This window comes from Ovis canadensis, chromosome 13, assembly GCF_042477335.2.
Source record: "Ovis canadensis isolate MfBH-ARS-UI-01 breed Bighorn chromosome 13, ARS-UI_OviCan_v2, whole genome shotgun sequence".
Classification (NCBI taxonomy): domain Eukaryota; kingdom Metazoa; phylum Chordata; class Mammalia; order Artiodactyla; family Bovidae; genus Ovis; species Ovis canadensis.
The window spans coordinates 96932507-96954143 of NC_091257.1; the positions used below are offsets into that span (position 1 = coordinate 96932507).

General features: G+C 48.0%; 1 long non-coding RNA gene across 3 annotated transcripts; it reads left to right on the forward strand.

Moving 5' to 3' along the window:
- Positions 1-262: 262 nt before the first annotated feature.
- On the forward strand, positions 263-21364 carry LOC138417832 (uncharacterized). Of its 3 annotated transcripts, XR_011248314.1 has the most exons (4): positions 310-1506; positions 1743-2262; positions 5576-5783; positions 19561-21364. It is a non-coding gene; the product is annotated as an uncharacterized lncRNA (long non-coding RNA). The 3 variants fall into 3 exon arrangements; XR_011248315.1 differs by lacking the exons at positions 1743-2262; positions 19561-21364 and adding an exon at positions 6405-8903 and having other exon boundaries at positions 263-618; positions 5579-5783; XR_011248316.1 differs by lacking the exon at positions 1743-2262 and having other exon boundaries at positions 272-618; positions 5579-5783.
- The last annotated feature ends 273 nt before the right edge of the window (positions 21365-21637 follow it).

Below are 21637 nucleotides of genomic sequence, written 5' to 3' on the forward strand. Positions count from 1 at the left end.
ATTTAAGCTCACGTTTATTACGTGTTTTGTCTGTTCCCTCTCCTCTTTCCTGTCTCTTACAGATAAAAGTGGTGGGACTGTAAAGCGCGATTCTCACTTATGCTGAGATGTGCGTTTTTCAGAGCAGCGGTTTCTTCCTGCTATGAAGGCTCTGTAAAAGGTCTGAGGTTGATGGATTTCAGTTCCGAGTGCTGGGACTTGTTTTCCGCTGGGCTCGGAGGAGAGGTCATGAAGTGCGCCCTGCGGCGGGGTCGAGTTACTCATTGACTGCGGCTGCCCTGGGGCGGCGTCCCCTCCGCGAGCCGCCCTGGGGACAGCCGAGGGCGAGGCGCCGCGCCGGCCGCCGGGTGGCCGAGCCCCCGGGCCGGGTCCACAGCGTCGCTTCCCGCCTCACGCAGCAGTGTTTCCGCTGCTCGCCCCAGCCAGTCCGCAGGAGGACGAGACCCACAGAGGGAGTCAGGCCTGGCGGAGTCACGCCTGAGCTCCTGTGGGAGGTTCAGGGAGGCCAAGGAGGTGTGCGGCCTTCCGGTTAAAGTGTGACTTGACAACAGGGGCAAGTGCGGCATCAAGTTCACGGCTGAGATCAGTGTCAACGGGGACAAGACCACGGGTGTCTGTGTGAGTGAGTAAAGCAGCGCATTACAATATGTGTGTTAAATCCAAAGCAGATAATGTTGTACACAATATCTTGTAAGTTACAGACTCAGCACCCTGCTAAAGGTGAAATGTCTGACCCTGAACTGACTCAGCAAAGACAGGGAGGGCCACTGTATTCCTTGAAGGGCTTATCTTCCCAGGAAGCCAGGTGGAAACTCAAAACAATTCTACTCTTGTGGATGGATATGCGGTGAGTTGGGTTAAAAAATTGCTTTTGAATTTTATTGCGATAAGAACACTTCACGTGAGATCCATCCTCTTACCAGAATTTCCGTGTGTAAGGCTGTGTGTTATCTCTAGACCCCATGCTGCACAGCACATTCAAGAAGTTACTCATCTTACATAACGGGCACACCCTTCAGCAGCCGGCCCCCACCGTCCCATCCTTCGCTCTGTGAGCTTGATCAGGTTGAAGCTGTCCTCCAGGTGGACCATGGCTATATGGACCGTATAGGTGGGTCATCCATATGGTGGCTCTTTCACTTGGCACAGTGTCCTCAGGGTTCAGCCACGTTTCTGCACTTGGCAGGATTTCCTTCTTTTTAAAGGCCAAATAATATTCCGCTGTGTGAATTCATGCATTCATGCATTCATTCATGCACTTTTGAAAAAATTTCAACTATTTTGAAAATCTCAAACTGCAAACATGTTGGAAAAGGACGTTCTGTGAACACCAGGAATGCCGTTTTCACCTCTCGCCCATGTTCTAATTCACCTTTTGCCACGTCTCCTGTTGCTGCCTCTGAGACCATGTGCCATGTCGTATGTACTGTGTGTGTTAATATAATTGGTGTGCACGCACTCAGCCGTGTCCGACTCTCTGCAACCCCACAGACTGTAGCCCGCCAAGCTCCCCTGTCCATGGGATTATCCTGGCAAGAATGCTGGAGCAGGCTGCCATTTCCTTCTGCAGGGGATCTTCCTGACCCAGGGAATGAACCCACATCTCTTGCACCTCCTGCACTGGCAGGCAAGCTCTTTACCGCTGCACCACCGGGGAAGCCCGTAATACGGTGTACGCATGTGTGCTGAGTCGCTTCAGTCGTGTCCCACTCTTTGCGACCATTTGGACTGTAGCTCACCAGGCTCCTCTGTCCGTGGGATTCTCCAGGCAAGAATACTGGAGTGGGCTGCCACAGCCTTCTCCACGGGACCTTCCCCACCCGGGGATCGTACCCGCTTCTCTTCCGTCTCCTGCGTTGGCAGGTGGGTTCTTTACCACTGGCACCACCCGGGAAGCCCAATATAGTATGTACAGACGTTGCTTTTCTGCAGAACTGTTTGAGAGCAAATTGCAGAAGTGTCGCCCTCAACGAGTGCCGCCCGTGAGCAAGGTTTCTCTCGCACAAGAACACAGGGCTGCCTGCAGGAGAAATCCGCGCCGGGTTTAGAAGAGGGGAGTGAAGAGACCCTGGCTGGAGGGGCCTTGCCCTGCTCCCACTGTTGCATAAGGTCCAGTTCCATAGGAAATCCCTCTTCCAGATCGCTCACCCTGGTTCTGCTTCACTGAACAAACCCTAAGTGATACAGACTGAATCTCAGCATTTATCTACTTGGAGCTTCCTGATCTTTTCCACGTTTTAGGGAGAAAACTGTTCCTTTTAGGTAAGTTTATAAACCTAACTGATCAGTCTCTTAGCTGGGACCAATTACGTTTACATGAAGACTTTTCAAAGGGGTGAACTTTTCTCTCTGAGTTTTCTACTTGTTTGGTGAGAGAACAGTTTTTAATTGTTTGTCTCAAAGGCCAGCAGAAGATGTCACTGGGTTTTGTAATAGGTGAACCCAGTGACTGCAGTGAGTTGCAGAGGTGACGGGGTTCAGCTGGCAATCATTGGCAGACCTCCAGGTCTCTATTCAGGACCTGTGACCTTTGCGTGAGTTCCTGAGATTAAAGTTTAGTCCCAGTGTGAGGCCAGCTCTAAAGAATCCTAGCTTTTTACACTGATGAGAAAAAGAGACCCAGGGGAGGGAGAGAAGAGCCCACTTGCAATGTGGGCCCAGGGAACAGGGGGAGGTGGCCGCTGGGTTTGTGGCAGTAAAGGGCTCTGTGGCCAGCCATAGCCAGACCTGGATCGCAGGAACACTGTATCACCACTGTGTAACTAGAATCCGGGCTTCCCAGGGGGCTCAGGGATACAGAATCTGCCTGCCAGTGCAGGAGATGCAAGAGACGTGGGTTCGTTCCCTGGGTCAGCAACATGCCTTGGAGGAGGAAATGGTATTCTTGCCTGGAGAATCCCGTGGACAGAGGAGCTTGGCGGGCCACCGTCCATGGAGTCACGAAAGAGTTGGACATGACTTAGAGATGAAACGGTGACAACTGGAAGCAGCTTACAGCATGTCGGCAAGTCTCAGTGTCCCAATTTATAACATGGAGTGATAATCCCTTTTTTAAATGGTTTGCAAAGATCAAACGGAACCGTGTGTGGAGGACTCTGTATAGTGCCTGGCATGCAGGACAGTGGATAAGAGACTCCTGATGCAGGTGACCTGAGACAAGTTATTCAACTGTTTAGGGCCTCAGTTTGCTCATCTGTAAAATGGAGCCATCGATAGCATCCACTTCCAATATTTTCACGAACATTAAATAAGTAGATAGCAGTGTGGTTAGGATGGCAAACATTAGATTCAGATTCTGGCTCCAACATTTCACTGCTGTGTGATCTTGTGAAAGTTTCTTAACATCTCTGAGTCCATTACTGGTTCTCATTAAAAAAAAAAGCATGATGGAATCCCCTGGTAGCCTGGTGGCTGGGACTTTGTGGTTTCACTGCTGAGGGCACAGGTTCAAGCCCCAGGTGGGAACTAAGGTCCTGCCAGCTCCATGGCGCGCTGAGGGTGTCAAGCCCCAGCTGGGAACTAAGGTCCTGCCAGCCCCATGGTGCCCTGAGGGTGTCAAGCCCCGGCTGGGAACTAGGGTCCTGCCAGCCCTGTGGCGTGCTGAGGGTGTCAAGCCCCGGCTGGGAACTAAGGTCCTGCCAGCCCCATGGTGCCCTGAGGGTGTCAAGCCCCGGCTGGGAACTAAGGTCCTGCCAGCCCCATGGTGCCCTGAGGGTGTCAAGACCCGGCTGGGAACTAGGGTCCTGCCAGCCCCGTGGCGCGCTGAGGGTGTCAAGCAGGTGACAGAGGCCAGTGCTCCTGGTTTTCAGTAAGTACGGTTGCTGCTATCACTGCCCTTATCACGACAGACGTATTCCAGGGTCTGAGCTCAGGGCATTGCGTGCTTAGCTGTTTTTAACTCTTGCAGCCATCTTGCAGGGTAGGTGTCGTCCTGCGGGGCGGGTGTCCTCCTGCGGGGTAGGTGTCATTTTATACTCTTGCCCCCTGATGGAGAAGCCACTGAAAGGTGGATCGGGGTCAATGCTGTCTATCGTTTGCTCATATCTGGGCTGGGGAGCTGAGCCCCTCAGCACTGTGCTTTCAGTAAGCACAGTGGTGCTTACTTGTTTTCTAGGCACCGTATCTCTGCAGGAGTAAATGAGCAGGGCAGCTCACTCCCTCCCTGTCTCCCTCACTGAGTGCTGGATAACGGCTGAGCATCCGGGGGTCGGAGTGCCTGCCGTGGACACTGCATGTTGTCTCTCGGGCACGTTGGAACAGCCGTAAGGGAGAGGTCAGGCTCTCTGTGTCAGGGTGCAGGGCCTTTGGGGGCGCTGCCTCATCTCCTTGTTGCCTGAAGGTTCCTGCGTCGACAGTGGGAGTGCTGAGGAGCTGCTCAGAGGGAAACACAAACCCAACCTTTGTTAGTCACGAAGCAACGCTGTAAGGAATCCTGCTCTTTAACAATGGAGGAGAACATTACAAGAGCTAGGGCGCTTTTTCAGAGGTTTCAGTTGAAACACATACATCCATGAGCATGCCTGTTGCTAATCGCTAGGGAAATGAGACCGACTCTAGAGGACGAGGCATCTTTCTTCCCTGGCGACTGTTGGGGAGTGAGGAGCAGACGCTCGGGGCACTGAGCCATGTTTCAGGACAGGAGATGTGTGGGTTGCGGGGCTCTCCTCTTACAGAATTTCACAGCTGAAGAAATCTGTAGACAGACTTTTACTTGTTCAACTGTTTTTTTCTTTTTCATTTTGGAGGGACAGGAATGGGGGCTGGAGTTAAAAGAAGGTCTTGCGCCTGGTCCTTTAACACATGCTAACGCCACAAGGGCGAAGAGGGTGAGGCAAGGGCGTCAGCGAGTGAAACAGACCAGTGGGAGACTACCGGAGAGAGTGGAGCGCAGGGCAAACCAGAGAGGACCTGACCTCCTCAGAGGGGGTTCCGTTACCAGGCTGCATGGACGATGCCACGGGAACTGCTTTCCAACAGAAGTGGAGATCCCAGGTTGGAGAATGGAACCTCCCGAGTTTTAAAAATCGTTGGTGAATTCAAAAGTTTAAGACATACCCTACAAGCCAAGCAAAGCCTTCCTGAGGCCCTCAGTTGGCTCAGAGCCTGCCTGTTTGTGACCTGGGTTGCAGAATCTTCCAGCACTCCGCACATTTCCTGACAGCAGAGCTCCCGTCTCGCTTCCTGTCAAGTGTTGTTTTCTTCCAAGGGTGCCCTGTTCACTTAGGTCAGCCACCTTTGGTGTGATAATTTCCTTGCTTCTTCATCCTGAATCAGGACCTCAAATGAAGGCAATGTTTTACTTGTGTTTCCTGCCTACCATTCACCCCCTCGTGCTTGTTCAGCCATAAATTCAGGAACCACAAGGAAAGCTATTAAGATTAAAGAATGTTTTAAACTCTCATCCCACCCCTAGCTTTTATTAAAGAATCTTCTTTTTATAGTAAACTAGAGAGAGGACGTTCAGAGTCCGGGTTCAGAAGGTGCAGGTTTTTGCTTAGCAAAGTTCAAAAATAGAGCAAAAAATACAACTTGGTAAACCATTAATATCCAAATACTACTCTTTCCTCCATGAAAGCAGCCACTGGAACCATCTCCACCTCTGAACTTGGAACAAGACACGGCCTGCAAAGCTGGTTTTTCATTTTTCACGCACTGTTGATTCTGCGTCTTGATTCCGTCCTTGCATCTTGAAGGCAACAACCAGAAAAACAGCCTTGTGACACCCAGCTGGGCTCTAAGTCTTTCTCCTGGATTTCCGAGCAGACTGGGAGAGTGAGTCAGAGGTGAGTCATAAGCCTGTGGATTTCTGTTCCAGGTTCAGTCTTTCATTTAAGGCGAGGCAGTTTCCCCAGATTATTGTTTCTCCTCTGGTGAACAAATGTGTTTACTTTAAAACACTCACCAATAAAGTCATTAAGCAGACGACATCTATCAAAGAAATGCTAAACTAGTTTCTATGCTTCAGACCGTTTTGGAAAGATACATTATAATTGAAGAACGAGGGGTAGAAATGTGAGTTTTCACTGAAGAAAGTGTGGGTGACCAGTTGGACACATACACACCCGTACACACAGATACACACTCCCAGACCCAGCGGTGCACAGGCATCTCGCGGGACGGTCACGTTAGTTCGATTCCCGGTCGGAGCTTCTGTCGCGTGTGGCTCTAGTCAACTTCTTGCCCGACTTCTGGCCACTTCTGTTTCTTATCAGCAAAACATAGATAATAAGAGTCCCTCCCGTGGAAAGCTGTGGGGATTAAACAATGTAACACATGCCACACTTCTAGCACAGTATCTGGCCCACAAACAAAGTCCATAAGTAGTATAAATAATAGTAGGGCCACTAACACTTCCATGGCTAATGGTTTTTATGGGCATCTTGCTTCCCACCATTAAATAACAGACAGGACTGATTCCAGAGCTTGACTCCTTCCACCAGAGCCTGTGACCACGATGATGGTGGTGGTTTGTTGTCCAAGTTGCGTCTGACTCTGCAACCGCGTGGACTGTAGCCTGCCAGGCTCCTCTGTCCATGGGATTTCCCAAGCAAGAACACTGGAGTGGGTTGCCATTACATTCTCCAGGGGATCTTCCCGACCCGGGGACTGAAACCCAGTCTCCTGCACTGTGGGCTTCCCTTGTGGCTCAGCTGGTAAAGAATCCACCTGCAATGCGGGATACCTGGATTTCATGGACTGTATGGGGTCGCAAAGAGTCGGACACGATTGAGCAACTTTCACTTTCTCCTGCATTGTAGGCATATTCTTTACTGATTGAACTACCTGGGAACCAAGAATAAATTCGTATCCCACGTTACATTGGGAGAGAGAAACAGTGGACTGTGGACAATGCTTGTCTCATTAAATGTGAACTTGTTGTGCCTATGAAGACCCATCTCCCTAGCTGTGTGTGTCCCTAGAGAAGATACTCTCTGTGAAACGACGGTGGGGAGACAGAGTATCTTTGTCTAGGGACATCAAAGATCCAAGGGAGGAAACCCAGTTTCTGGGGATATTAGATGAATTTTGCAGGCAGCTGTTGCTCGTGAGATTTTACATAAGCTGTACCTACGAAGCCCAGGAAAGTATGCTAAATATCCTGGTAGCCTAAGCAACAGATAACCCAGATCACTTTCTGTTTCTCCTTTGTTGGGTCTAAATTCTCTTCACAGTTTCCCACTTAGACTAGATTCAGTTAAGTCAAAGTGAAAGTGTTAGTAGTTCAGCCACGTCCCACTCTTTGCGACCCCATGCACTATAGCCCACCAGGCTCCTCTGTCCATGGGATTCTCCAGGCAAGAACACTGGAGTGGGTAGCCTTTCCCTTCTCCAGGGGATCTTCCCGATCCAGGGATTGAACCCTGGGTCTCCTGCAGTGCAGGCAGATTCTTGACGGTCTGAGTCACCAGGGAAGCCGGAACCCAGGACACATCAGTTGCTTTAGGTCTGTCTCACCGCAGGAGGCGCTGCAGTGCCGGGACAGGAGCTCACGTGCCGGATCCAGCGTCCCGGGTCTGACTCGTGGTTGTTGGTTGGTGTTATCGGTTGGTTAATTTGAGATTCGCAAGGTGGGGATAAGGAAAATAGCAGCAGCAGCTCCTGAGTGAGTCGGGAGGGTTAAATGCGTGCTGAGGACAGTGCCTGGCTCCGAGCACAAACTTAAGAAACACAAGCTCCCAGCTGTGAACCTTGTCCCCCCAAATCCGCACACACACATCCACCCAGATGGCGATGGTCTTTCCAGAGATCACAGATCTCGCCTCAACCACCTTCCAGGTTTAGAACCCCCGTGTGGAAAACAGCCTGCAGTTGACAAGGGAAGTGTGTTTACCTGGGCAAACCACGCTCCTTGCCATCCGATGCCTTCCGGCTGTGGGGAGACAGGCCGTGTCAGAGGGAATGTTTAGTAGGGCTTGGAGGCTTGAATTCTGTTTATTAGGAAGGAAAGAACAGGCTCCTTCAAGCCGGTGATTCATCCTCCGGTTCTTTCAGGGAAAGAGAGGGGGTGAGTGACTGAGGAGCCCTCATCCTGAGTTTGTGGAGCAGAGACCTCACAAAGGCTGCCTGCCCTCCAGAGCTTCTCCACGCTCCCTCCAGAGAGGGCCAGGCTGAATCACTCCTGTGTCTGGACACATCAAAAGGCAAACTGCCTGTTTGTCGGGCTTGCCAGACCCAGCTAGGAGAAGCAACGGCAGGCCTGGGTGTGACTCACTCAGCCCACGTCGGGGAGTGGAGTTCACCCGGTTCCCGGGCCCTGTCCTCACCCTCCCCGGGGAGCAGGCTGCCTCCTGCCAAGGAGTCGGGCGAGGAGACACTGTTGGTTTGTCTCCTCCTCCCGGTGCCAGAGCGGAGCCTGGTGGGGCTTCGAAGACGCGCATCAGGCTGAGTCTCAGAGAAGAAGGTGACTGCCATTCAGTGCTCACGAGACACCTGGAGCATGAGTGCTATGAGAACGGGCCAGGCAGGCAGCTAATTACAAGAAATATGCAAAAAGCGTGATGGACAGGAAGCAGAAAATGATTGCTCTGGGTTGTTCTTTAGATGCCTGATGCAAAATGCGGCTGGATCTTTGAATCTGCCTGCCACCCCATTTTTTCCTCCAAAGTCAGGGTCTTCCATAGACATAGAAAACAAATTTATGGTTACCAAAGGAGAAAGGCAGGGTGAGGGATACATTAAGAGTTTGGGATTAACAGATACACACAATTATATACAAAATAGATGGCTAACAGGGCCTACCGAGTAGCACACAGAACTGTCCTCAGTATTTGTAATAAACTATAAGGGCAAAGACCCTGAGAAAGAAGAGATGTGTATATATGTATAACTGAATGACTTTGCTGTACGCTTGAAACTACCACAGCATTGTAGATCAACTATACTTCAATAAAAATTTAGCAAAATAAGAGGATCTTTTTATAGCTGGAATTTTCTACCACATACCGTAACAGATTTAACTTCAAGCAAATTCCACACTAAATCGTATTTTCATATATACATAAATACTCATATAAGTGCATATTATACACACACGTATATGTATCAAGTTAATACTGATACATACTCATATAAGCATATACTATACACACATATGTATATGTATCAGTACTAACGAGTAACAACTGGTTACTGACATAGTTTGATATTTTCTAGATACTTATTAAACATCTATTACATGTCATTTTGATATTTCTTTCTCATAGGTAGGACATGATTTTTTTCCAAGGCTCAACTATTTTTTCAGGCTGTTGTGAAAAAAAAAAATAAAATTCAGATCCTAATTCCATCAACCTTAAAGTAGCTGAGATGAAAACCTTTAGGGGAATATATGTTTTATGACCTCATCAATAAATGAACACATTCCTGACGTTCTTCTAAGGCTGAACACACACGTGTGCGTTATGTGTGTGGGTGCCTGTGTGTTGCAATTGGTGGTAAAGGTGCATCAAGCCAAGCTTTAGCTCTCTGTGGCGGGCATATCCTTAAGAAAACAAGATCGCACTTTATGTGAAAAATGTATCTTGATCATGTTTTGAGCGGCATGGAATTTGGAAAGAAATACGACATTTGAAGAAGAGAGGAGAAAAAAGAATTCAAATTAGCCCCTTCTGATTTCTATGACCCAGAAAACATTGACGTGTTTGAGTTGTTGCCACTAGCATTTCCCAGCTGGTACAGTGGTAAAGAATCTGCCTGCCCAGACAGGAGACCTGGGTTCCATCCTTGGGTCAGGAAAATCCCCTAGAGAAGGAAATGGCAACCTGGCCCAGTATTCTTGCCTGGAGAATATCACGGACAGAGGAGCCTGGCGGGCTACAGTCCAGGGGGTCGCAAAGAGCTGGACGCGACTGAGTGGCTGAGCACACACAACTGTTTCTAAAAGTCGAAGAACACTCAGAGGAAAGAGCGGGGGAAACACGTCTTCGGCAGGGTCCCTAACAGGAAGCAGCTCGGTAGGGGCAGAGGTGAACGCTCTGGGGTGCATTTCAAAGAGGCTGCCTCTCCTGAGGTTGTTGACAAGCTGGTAGCTGAGGGAACGGGAGGGAGGCTCCCTCACCTTTTTCACCATGTGAACTGATCGTCCTTGGGTCAAGAATGAACTCCTGTCCCCACTCGAATATTGCAGAGTTGGCCCAGACGTGCAGAAGAAGAGAGAGAAGGAGAGCAAAGGAATCTTGATGTTCCATGGACCAGACACGATGGACTTATATGGATTTCCATGCAGGAGCCGGTTTATATGCAACACATTCCTTCCTCGAGGTGTTTCGGGACATTCTCATTACAGTCTGCAATTATCCCAGTCAGGGCTCAGGAAACAGCTGGAGACGTCGTGAGAAACAGCGCAGTCTTGGCTTACTGCAGAGGATAACTGGATTTGGGGAAGAGGCCTCGGAGATTCTTGCGTGTAGTGGGCTATCAGCCTTTTCTTCAGGAGAACAAGTGCTACCGTCAAATCAGAATCCTTTCAAGCTTTGAGATGCTTACTGGGTCTGACACATAAAGGTCTTCAACCCTGAGAAGGATGTTGCCTGTGTGCCTGCCAGGCTCCTCTGTCAGTGGGATTCTCCAGGCAAGAATACTGGAGCAGGTTGCCATTTCCTTCTCCGGGGGATTTTCCCAACCAAGGGATCAAACCCATGTCGCTTGCGTCTCCTGCATTGGCAGGTGAATTCTTTACCACTGAGCCACCAGGAAAGCCCTTGAGAAGCACGTTAAGTCTTTATAAAATTGTTTTCCAAACTAGTTATCTAATTTCTCTTCAAATTCCTCTTTCATTTTCTCCATCACTTATTGTTGGCCAATTGACCACTTTTTAAATTGGTTATCTTTATTAGTCTTCTTCAAAATTATGAGATAATAAGCTAGTCCTAAGTCTGTGATGTGAACCCCAGAGTTCAAATACAATTTTAGTGGAAGGCGTGGCTGATGGGAAAAGTAGGTCAGATAGCTCGTGATAAACTGCTCCCAAGAAGGGATTTTGGACCCATCCACAGTGGACACTTTTCCTCATTCTGACTTTATCAATTTGCTGCACACAAAGTTCCTGATGAGTTCACTGTAATTTTATCACAACTGTTCTTGGAGGTGATCATTCCTGGGACATAATTTAACTCAGGGGGTTTATAATTGGGCTATGGGCCAAAATATATGGGGAAAAAAATACCTCACCAGGATGCCTGGAGATCCTTGGTTTAAATATTTTGGCAACCCAGTGCTCGGCAGAGGAATCCAACACAATTTTTTGAGTCCTCTTCCTTTCATAAGCAATGAGTTCACACGTGGGTCTGGGTGTGTGGTTCAGAGAAGAGTCCTTGGATTCCAGTTAAGCTTCGTGGAAGAACGAGTCTGGTTGCCGCCTTTACGTCTGAGGCTCTAGTTCACACTCCTTTGGCTTATTTCTAAGTGTTTTTATTTTCTAATAAAAAATTAGTTCTTTCTGAAGATGTACATATATACAATGGAATATTAGTCAATCATAAAAAAGAAAAATGGTGCCATTTGCAGCAACATGGTTGGGACCGGTGTGAGTGAAGTCAGACAGAGAAGGTGAAATATCGTGAGACATCCCTTATGTGGAATCTTAAAACAATAATACAAATGAACTTACAGAAAGTCAGATAATGAACTTCTGGTTGCTGGGAGGAACGATGGGGGAAGGGGATGGAGTCTGGGATGGACATGGACACACTGCTGCATTTAACATGGATCACCAACAAGGACCTGCTATTCAGCACAGGGGACTCTGCTCCGTGTTATGTGGCAGCCTGGATGTGGGGGGGGAGTTTGGGGGAGAATGGACACGTGTGTGTGTGGCTGAGTTCCTTTGCTGTTCACCTGAAGCTATCACAGCATTGTTTCTTAATCATCTATCTCCCGATACAAAATAAAAAGTTTTTTTTTTTAAAAAAAAAACAATCACTTCCTTCTTCTGAGAGGTCATCTCATCAGGGCTTAAAGTTCTTCTGTCTGGTGGAATGCTTTGTCTTAAAAAAAATTAGCTTGGTGCTCAGTAGGCAATGATGGTGTCTTTCATCTGCCATTGTAGGAACAGGGGGATTAGTCCTTTTCTTTTTTCGGGGGCGGGGAGGAGGGTAATGAGTTCATGTTGGGAGCACCTGGTAACTACTAACCGCTGGTTACAAACATTTGTTTCTTTTGTTTCTTTCACTGACTTGAGAGACCTTTCTGAAACACTGCCTGTGCTGAGGACTTAGCCTGAAAGGGCAAGAAGAGGAAATACTTCTTGTAGGTGAAGGCTGATGGTGAGGCTGGGCTTCCTAGAGGGACAGGTCATCTCCCAGGATGAAGCTAGTGGTGGACATGTGGCCTGAGGGGTGACAGAAGCGATGTTCTGGCCTGTCTCACTTCCCATCCTCTGCTTTCCTGCTTAGACTTGCTCCCGCTGGCTGAATCCAAATGCAGCCACTGGCAAAGGATCTGGAGGACCACGGAGGTTAGCCTCTCAGGCAGACAGAAGGGCAGAAATGGATACGGTTGGGGAAGCAAAGAAGGGACTAAGGGAGGTGTGATTGATCCCAGCGAAGCCTCCACACTGAGCTTCCTTTCTCAAGCCCCCTTTCCCAGCCATCGCTGTGCAGGCTTCTCCCCAGCGGTGGACCCCGCTGCTCAGTACGCGGACTTGTTTGGCTTTCTTCGCTTCCTCTCGGCATCTCTCCTGTTCTCTGGCTTCTCTTCCAGTTCTCTATTCTTAACCTTCTCTCCTCATCCTCTCTTGCTCAGCATCTCTCCTATCCTTGGAGCCAGTCTCAGCCTAACAAAAGCCCTAAACCTCCACTGAAAATCCCAAAGAGCTCTTTCATGAACTTTTTTTTTTTTTTCCAGTGAAAGGAGATGGATTCAGGAGGACAGTTCCAATTTTGAAATGGAGAGACTTGCATAAGACGGTCTTTTCAGGCTATGACTATTGGTCTTGATGATCAAAAAGAATCACGATGTACTACTTACATTATGTAGTAAGAAAAAAAAAAAACCAAAATATTTTTTGAAAGGCAAAAGAAAGCCCCATAAATATTGTATATCTTTTGTCAGAAAATGATCGTCGATATATTTTCTCATTTCCTTTGATCATCCTTTTTGGGTCTGCTGTTTTCAATTTCTAAGGCTGGTTACACCACTCAAGTGACTCATGGAACCCTCCTGAGAGTCGTATTTCAGGTTGAATGAAATGAAGACATTCCAGTTGCTACACAGGATGCCTGTGGGCTGACAGCTGTCACATATCAATAAATCAGACTCTTATTAAGAATTATTGGTTATTAATCACCCCAGTCCCTGAATATGAATATGAATTCCTTATTGCTGTGCTAACAACTTTCAAAACATACACTTATGTCTTCCATCTGAAAGAGGAGAACCTGTTTCCCTTTCAAGACAGAAATTGATTTCTTTGGTTAGGTTAGTACATTGCCCATGAATTTAACAGTTCCACAGTGCGCTGAGCTCTGAGAGGCTAGTGGTTCATATAGACGTGGGATTGGGTTTCAGAACCTTGAAGCCTGAGCTGCCCCACTGTAGACGCTGAGTGACAGTTGGGCACAGAATCCACACTAGTCCTGGGTTTGTCTTTTACTATTAAAAAATGTCTGCATGCGCTGTGTCAACAGCTTGTAAATTCATAATTGGGGAGGCTACTGCAGTAGGTGCCCACAGCGTGTCGATGTCAGGCCCAGAGGGTCCAGTTAGGGTGGAACGTAAAGTGATGTGCGGCAGCGAATGGACACGAGATCACTCACGTGCTGGGGGGACTGTCTTTGAAGCCGCACTGTGTTCTGTGAAATTGGAGGAATGGCTCCCCAAATAACACTGGCTTCACTGTGTGGCCATATTAAGGGGCCAAAGCAGTCATGATGAACTGAACGCAGGTCCTTCTGAAGCTTCTCCAGATCGGATTAGATGGAGGGCTGCTCAAGCGTGAGATACCTTCCCGCCTCCTCTGCTACACGTCCGGACCCTTGTCAACGTGCCTGCAGCGCCATTTCCACGCGGAAGCTGCGATCTGCTTCCGCTGAGCTTGGCGTCCTTCCCGGAGGTGAGTCACGACTGCCTCCGGGGCGGAAGCGGTCTCTCCGGGGCGGAAGCGGTCTCTCCGGGGCGGAAGCGGTCTCTCCGGGGCGGAAGCGGTCTCTCCGGGGCGGAAGCGGTCTCTCCGGGGCGGAAGCGGTCTCTCCGGGGCGGAAGCGGTCTCTCCGGGGCGGAAGCGGTCTCTCCGGGGCGGAAGCGGTCTCTCCGGGGCGGAAGCGGTCTCTCCGGGGCGGAAGCGGTCTCTCCGGGGCGGAAGCGGTCTCCGTCCCGCCTCTCTGCTTTCTCAGTGTTCCCAGTTACTAACTGCCATTTCCCTGTTGCCAGAGCTTGCACTCTTTGTGTAAGTCAGAATTCAAGCTGTCCTCTGTGTCTGCTGCTTTTTACTCACCCAGCAGTTTTACATTATGACCCCCCCATGGCCAAAGGGTCAGCCTGTACCCATTGCGTTAGAAGGCAAGGCCTTACCCCTGGACTGCCGGGGAAGTTCCCGGCCCCGGCCCTCTTACAGTCTTGTTGAGGAGACACGTAACTAGGCAAGCAAATATATAGAATCATTTTAGACAGGGCTGTGGAATACGAAGGAAGTAAAATAGGGTGACGTTACAAGATAGCTTGGTGGGAGTAGGGGGGTTACTACACGAGATGGTTTCTCTGAATAAGCTATTTTAACGCTGAGACTCAAAGAAGGAGAAAGAGCCAGCCATGCAGTGACCTGGAGCAAGAATGTACCAGGTAAAGGAACTGCAGCTTGAAGAAGCCTCCAGGCAGGAGTGAGTTCGGTTTGTTGAAGGAACAACAAGGGCATCAATGGAACCAGGATGGAACATGCTTAGTCAGCAAGAGATTATGTCAGAGTGCATTGGGCCTGGGCTGCGTACCCCACGATGGGGTGTTTTGACTTTATTAAGTATATCCATCCAACTGCACAGCCTACATTTCTTCACTTCCTTCCTTCCTTATCTTAGGTATCACGGTTCACTGTTTTAATCTCTCCCTTGAAAACATCTTCCCTTTTTATATTAGTTAGCTGTTGCTGTGTAACAAATTATACCAAAAAAAATTTTAGGGGTTCTTGGACAGTTCTGTCTGGCAAGACTGCAGTCAAGATAACTAAGTTGTTTGAAGGTGTGAATGGGTGGGAGGCAGGGGACTCATCTCCAAGCTGACTCACGCGCAGGCCTGGTGGTCAGTCCTGGTTGCTGGTAGGAGGCCTCGGTTGTGTGTCTTGTGGACCTCTACACAGGACGCCTTGAGTGTCCTCATGACGTGGTGGCTGGCTCCCCTCAGAGAGAGTGATCCAGGAGCGTGCAAGGTGAAAGTCACAGTGCCTTTTCTGACCCAGCCTTGGCAATCACACACCACCACTTCACAACACTTACTGGTCATCCTGATTCACGTAGGACAGCAGAGGCCCCACACGGGCAGCTTGTTGCTCTGCACCTTCTAAGGATGAACGCAAACTGATGCGGTGTCTACTATTTTCATGTTTTATTTTTTTCTGATACTCACTTGAAGACATAAGTCACAGAAATGGAGAACCTGTGCCCTGGGGTCACAAAGAACACTGGGCTGAAAGACGAGGTTTACCGCTCCTGGGCCTGTGACCTGCGGCGCATTCCTTAACCTTGCCAAGCTTCCATCTCCTCATCTGAACACTGGAGGCCATTCCACCTCACCGCCCATGGTCAAATGAAAACCAAAGTGAGCTGATGCTTTAAAACAAACTTAAAAATAGACAGCTAGCGGGAAGCTCCTGTGTAGCACAGGGAACTCAGCTCAGTGCTCGGTGATGACTTACGTGGGGGGATGGGCGGGAGGCTCCAGAGGGAGGGGACGCTTGTGCGTAGAGCTGACCCCCGCTGTTGTACAGTGGCAACCAACACAGCACATCGTTAAAGCACGTGTCCTCCCCTTATGCATGAATGAGGAAGGAATCTCTGGCACATGGCTGTGTCTATCACACATACACAAGCCTCACTCTGAATTCAGTGACACTGTATTAATTTGAGAAACTATGTTGTTACACATTCACTTCTGCTCAAATCAAGGAAATAAGCTAAGTTTTGATGAAAAATAAATGAAAGACATCCAAACAGAAAATAAAAACAGATTTAGCTGTAATAATTGTCACACAGATTTTCAGTATATGTGATCAGCCACAGTCCTTGCTCTTACTCCTTTTTTTATTACCACAGAATGCAGTTATTCCTTGAAATATTTCACAGAGCTTGGTGATTTCACGAAGTTCAGCCTGCAGTCAGTTTAGATTGAAGAGACAGTGGACTTGGTGGTCTGGCTGACCCCCTGTAACGCATATTCAGGATGCCAGACATTCAGACCTGTCATAAGAATTTCCCCTTCAGTATGGTAAGATTTGGCAGGCTCGCTGTTTGTCCTCAGATGAGCCATGAGTCAAGCATTGGGCCAGCTCAATAGGAGCATCCAAGTTCAACTCCAGTGCGAAATCTAATCAGCACTCAGAGTCAAAGGATGAGCTGGTGGTTCAGGTATTTATATCAGAAGGTGTTAAAAGATAATTTGGAACATGGTGGAGGATAAGAAATGGGACTTCAATTCCATTCCAGAATGACATTTCTTGACAGTCTTCTAGGAAATGAAGTTAATTAACTTTTGAAGATCATTTTTTTTTTCAACTAAGGTTTTTGCTGGACGTGAGTTTCAACTAAGGTTTCAATGGACATGAGTTTGAGCAAACTCCAGGAGTTGGTGATAGACAGGGGAGCCTCGCGTGCTGCAGTTCATGGGGTCACAAAGAGTCAGACACGACTGAGCAACTGAACTGAACTGATGTACTAGACACTAGGCTGGGTTCTGGCAAAATAGCTAAGACCAAGTATGCCTGAATCCCAACTCTGACGGTGTGCGAAATTTAAGTCAGCAGCTCGAGAGCGCATAGCCCTTTTTATTCTGTTTGATGGCTTAACTTTCTACAAGTTGCTACAAACTTGAGGAATTTCCATCCATATGTTCAAGTGAATAATAGTCTTTGTGGCAGTTATAACATTTGTACCCAGTTAATCAGCGACCTAATTATTCGACAGCAGATACAAATGTATTAACTTGTTGAGACACACATGTCTCCTGAAGCCAATGTTTAGAACTAAGTTATCAACGTATTTTGAGCAATAATGTCATGATCACAAATCATTTTTCTCAGTTGTCTTTCTGAGGGCTAATATGAGATCCCTGGGAACTGTTTGTATTGCAAGATAAACACACTGATAATGAATAGATTCTCAAGGCAATTTCCAAGACTGGTGTGGACATCTATACATTCCCTTAGCTCTGTTTGCTTCAAAGGCAGGTGGAATTCCTTCTGAATTGGGTAAATGGAATGCATTCTGTAAACTGCCCCTTTGGTTACAATTAGCTCGGTAGCTCCTGTGGTTCCTAATTTGGTCAGTCACATTTGACCCAACAAGCCAATTCTTTGTTCAACTGCTAATCCATAGTGCAGATTTTAATCTCCAACAATTAAGAACTCATCCCTACATATCTTGGATAGTTCAGGACTGCCAGTATGGGCATTTTTACAGCTGTGTGTATAGGTCTCTAGGGAGACAATACACGTTTGTGAAATGAATGCATGCTCCTTTTCATTTTCAACTCAATGACTGGCCTTTGCGTCTAACACTGGAAATTTTGCACCATACTTAAGTGATATCTCAACAGAGCAAAACTGCAGCATGAGCAGAGTTCTCAGCTGGGGTGACTCCACCTCCCAGGGGACATTGGCAACGTCTGGTGGCATCCTTGGCTGTCACCGTCGAGAGAGGTTGGTGTTGGCCTCTAGCAGGTAGAGACCCTGGGATACTACTCAGTATTCTGCAGCGCACAGGACAGCAGCTCTGTAACAATTATTTAGCCTTAATGTCACTAACGCTGCTGCTGAGAATCGAGGACTCACCAGGGTGCGTGTTAGTCGCTCAGTCGTGTCCGATGCTTTGTGACTTGTTGGACTGTAGCCCACCAGGCTCCTCTGTCCATGGGGTTCTCCAGGCAAGAATACTGGAGTGGGTTGCCATTTCCTTCTCCAGGGGATCTTCCTGACCCACGGATCGAACCCGGGTCTCCCGTATTGCAGGCGGATTCTTTACCATCTGAGCCACCAGAGAAGTCCAATTCACCTGGGTGGGTCTAGATAATTGTATTTAAAAAACAAAACTATTTTATACAAAAGAGAAAACAAGTTCCTTAATTTCTCCAAACCTGTTTACTGATGTGTGCCCTGTGGTTGGTAACGGTAATGACTTCTTGCTGTTGCTGTGCGTTTAAGACGTGGGGCGATTCCCTGGTGGTGCAGTGGTTAGGACTCTGTGCTTTGACTGCCAAGGGTCTGGCCTCGATCCCTCAGGGAACTAAGGTCCCATAAGCTGTGTGGCACAGCCAAACAGATAAGTAAATTAGGTAATATGTACGGACTGCGGGCTATACTGCTGGCGCAGGGTGAGCCCTTCGGTCGACGACTCTTACCGTTATCATCATTAGCTTCTGTAGAGAAGGACCCGCCTCCGAGATGCCCACCACCAGGGTTCGTCTCTCCTGTGGTCTCCCACACTGAGCAGGACAGGCCTCTATAACCGACAGGGTAGTGCAGAAATGACTTGTGTGACTTCCAAGCTTACGTCCTAAAAGAAAATGTGGCTTCTGCCATGCTCTCACTGGGAGGGATCAGCTGGGCTCTAGGTCCGTGTGAGAAACTCTGTAGAGACGTCTTGCTGCCTCACGAGGGAGCCATCCTGGGAGGGTTCCTCCAGCCTCAGTCGCGCTTTGGGTGGGGGGAAATGTAAATGACCTAAACTGACCCAAGAAGAAAAAGAAAACCTGGATAAACCAATAATCAATATAGCAATTGGTGCAGTGGCCAAACGCCTCCATGCCCATACCAGGGCGGGCTCCGCAAGTGTGGAACCTTCCCCAGGCAGGCGCATGGGACCCCCAGCTTAGACGGGCACTTGGTCTAATGCTTTGTGCCACTATCTTGAAATCCTTAAATCTTTTTAAACAAGAAGTTCCTCATTTTTAGTTGACACTGGATCCTGCAAATTATGTAGCCAGTCCTGCCCACGCCTGGGTAGTTTTATAGGTTTTATAACTTTTAAAGTATTGATAATCTAAAGCCTTTTAGGAAACAGGAAAAGAAAGCAAGTTACCTGGTTTATTTTAGAAGACTAGCATAATTTTCAAGCTTCCAGGATCTCTAGAACAAAGTCATTTAGATGTGTAGGGATAAAATGTGATTTCATCGGATCGGCCATCAGAACATGAGTAACAGAGTCACTCATTACCAAGGAAGGTTGATCTGACCTCCACATGTGAACTGTCTTTTCCTCCAGTGAAGTTGTTTTCTGATTTTTTTTTTTTTTTCTGGTTCTAACTAGGAACATGTTGGACAAACTTATCCCAAGTTCATTCCAGGCTAGTTGATGAGTTAACTATTTTAAGCTCTTCCGGTACTTGTAGACTTTTAAAGCCTTAATGTGATTTTTTTTGCAGGTCACTTGCCTGTGAACCATGGAAAAAATTGGCAAATTGAATGGATGTTTGTCCAAAGTCAGACTCAGCACCTTTATCCAGAAACTCTAAGAAAAAAAAAAAAAAAAAAGATGAAGTTTGTCTCGGGAATTTCATGAAGACCTCAATGGCAGCATACTCTCTGGGTCTATGGTTCTGATCTAGTCAACAGTGTCTTCAGAAGGCAGTTCTGAGCTCGTCTTGTGGCCTTATGATTCTAGTTGCTCGTTTTAGTTAATCATCTGCTTCTGTTATTTAACACAAACCAGAATCCACTTTGGGAGAAGGCAGTGGCACCCCACTCCAGCACTCTTGCCTGGAAGATCCCATGGATGGAGGAGCCTGGTGGGCTGCAGTCCATGGGGTCATGAAGAGCCGGACACGACTGAGCGGCTTAGCAGCAGCAGCAGCAGGAGCAGCAGAATCCATTTTGCTGATGAACCAGAACCACCAGCGCTGCCATTCTTGCTCACTTCCGTGTTTGCTGCCTTATTTTCTTTTATTCATTTTCAACGAGAAGGTAACTCATATGCGGGTTTTTTCAACTGCCGAAAGGTACCTGACATTAAAAATCTCAGAACGTTTCAGAGAACAATGACGACAGATAATTTCCTACCATTCAGGTGTTAAAAAAAGAACTAATCAACCCAAGCTTGCAAGGTGGGATGAGCTTGTCTCTGTAGAGAATGATGCTGTGGGGAGCAGAGAACTTCCAGAAGGGAATAAGGAGCAACTCTTGCAATGTGAGAATAGAACGGCTTTATCCTTAACAGACATACAATATAATTGGATGTAATAGGTATTTGTTGATAAACAGTGCCTGACACTGTTCTGATGGTTGATTTGGGACTTAACTAGGCTCTTTTCTCAAGGGGGCTTCCCAAGTGGTGCTAGTAGTAAAGAACCCCCCCTGCCAATGCAGGAGGCAAAAGAGAAGTGGCTTCCATCCCTGGATCTGGAAGATTCCCTGGAGGAGGGCATGGCAACCCACTCCAGCATTCTTGTCTGGAGAAGCCCATGGACAGAGGAGCCTGGAGGGCTACAGTCCATGGGGTTACAAGAGAGTCAGGCAAGACTGCAGTGACTTGACATGCACAGACTTCTTTTTGGAGTTTCCTTTTTAATAGGAGACTACCCTCATTTTCTTGCCGTGTGGACACCCCAACACAGACACTCATAAAACCAACAGAAGAGAGTTTGCTGGTAGGACCAACGTGACAATCCTTTCTGACAAAATCAGGGGGTGACACCCCAGCACCCTTGACACAGTCCGTCAGAAGCCAGTCTTGCCCTTCCTTCCAGGGGGTTATTTACAGATGTGACTCACAGGAGGTGGGAAACACAGAGGCCACCTCCGTGTCTCAGCTCCACAGCCAAACCTCCTGGGGTCAAATCCCGCCCCGTTGCATATGAGTTACAAGAACCATAAGCAGTATGACTCTCCCAGCCTGTTTCCTCATCTGTGAAATGGAGCATCTACTCACCCCTTCTTCCAGGGTTATTAAATTCAAGCAGTTCCTCAATCGTACACACGCTGGGGCAATTTTCTTGCTGGCGGCCTGACATCACTCCGTATCACCTCCCTTTACAACGTAAACCCCTGGTCGGGGGACTAAGATCCCACCTGCCTCGTGTCGCAGCCAAAAGATTTTTAAAAATATAAAATGTAAATCAACTTAAAAAGCAAATTTAATAGTACTCCTAGAAATTTTTAAGTAGTTAGTATTATTATGGAAGATAATTGTAAGCATACATTAACAGGAATAAAGATTACTTGTGTGCAAAATTTTTGTGTCCAAAATTCATCTTGCACATCATCTGTGAAGGCTGTGTTTGCCCCCTTGAGTGGTTGGGGCCAAGAGGGAAGCGTGCAAAAACCCTGAGCTCAGCTGCGCTCACGGACACACCAAACTCACACCCATCTGCAGAACAGTCATCAGAGAAAAAGACCAGAGCCAGCACAGATCTTCCACAACTAAAGACATAAAGAAGGAACCACGGAGAGACGAGGAGGGCAGACCCACGCACAGTCAGGGCAGGACCCCCCGAAGCGGGGCGC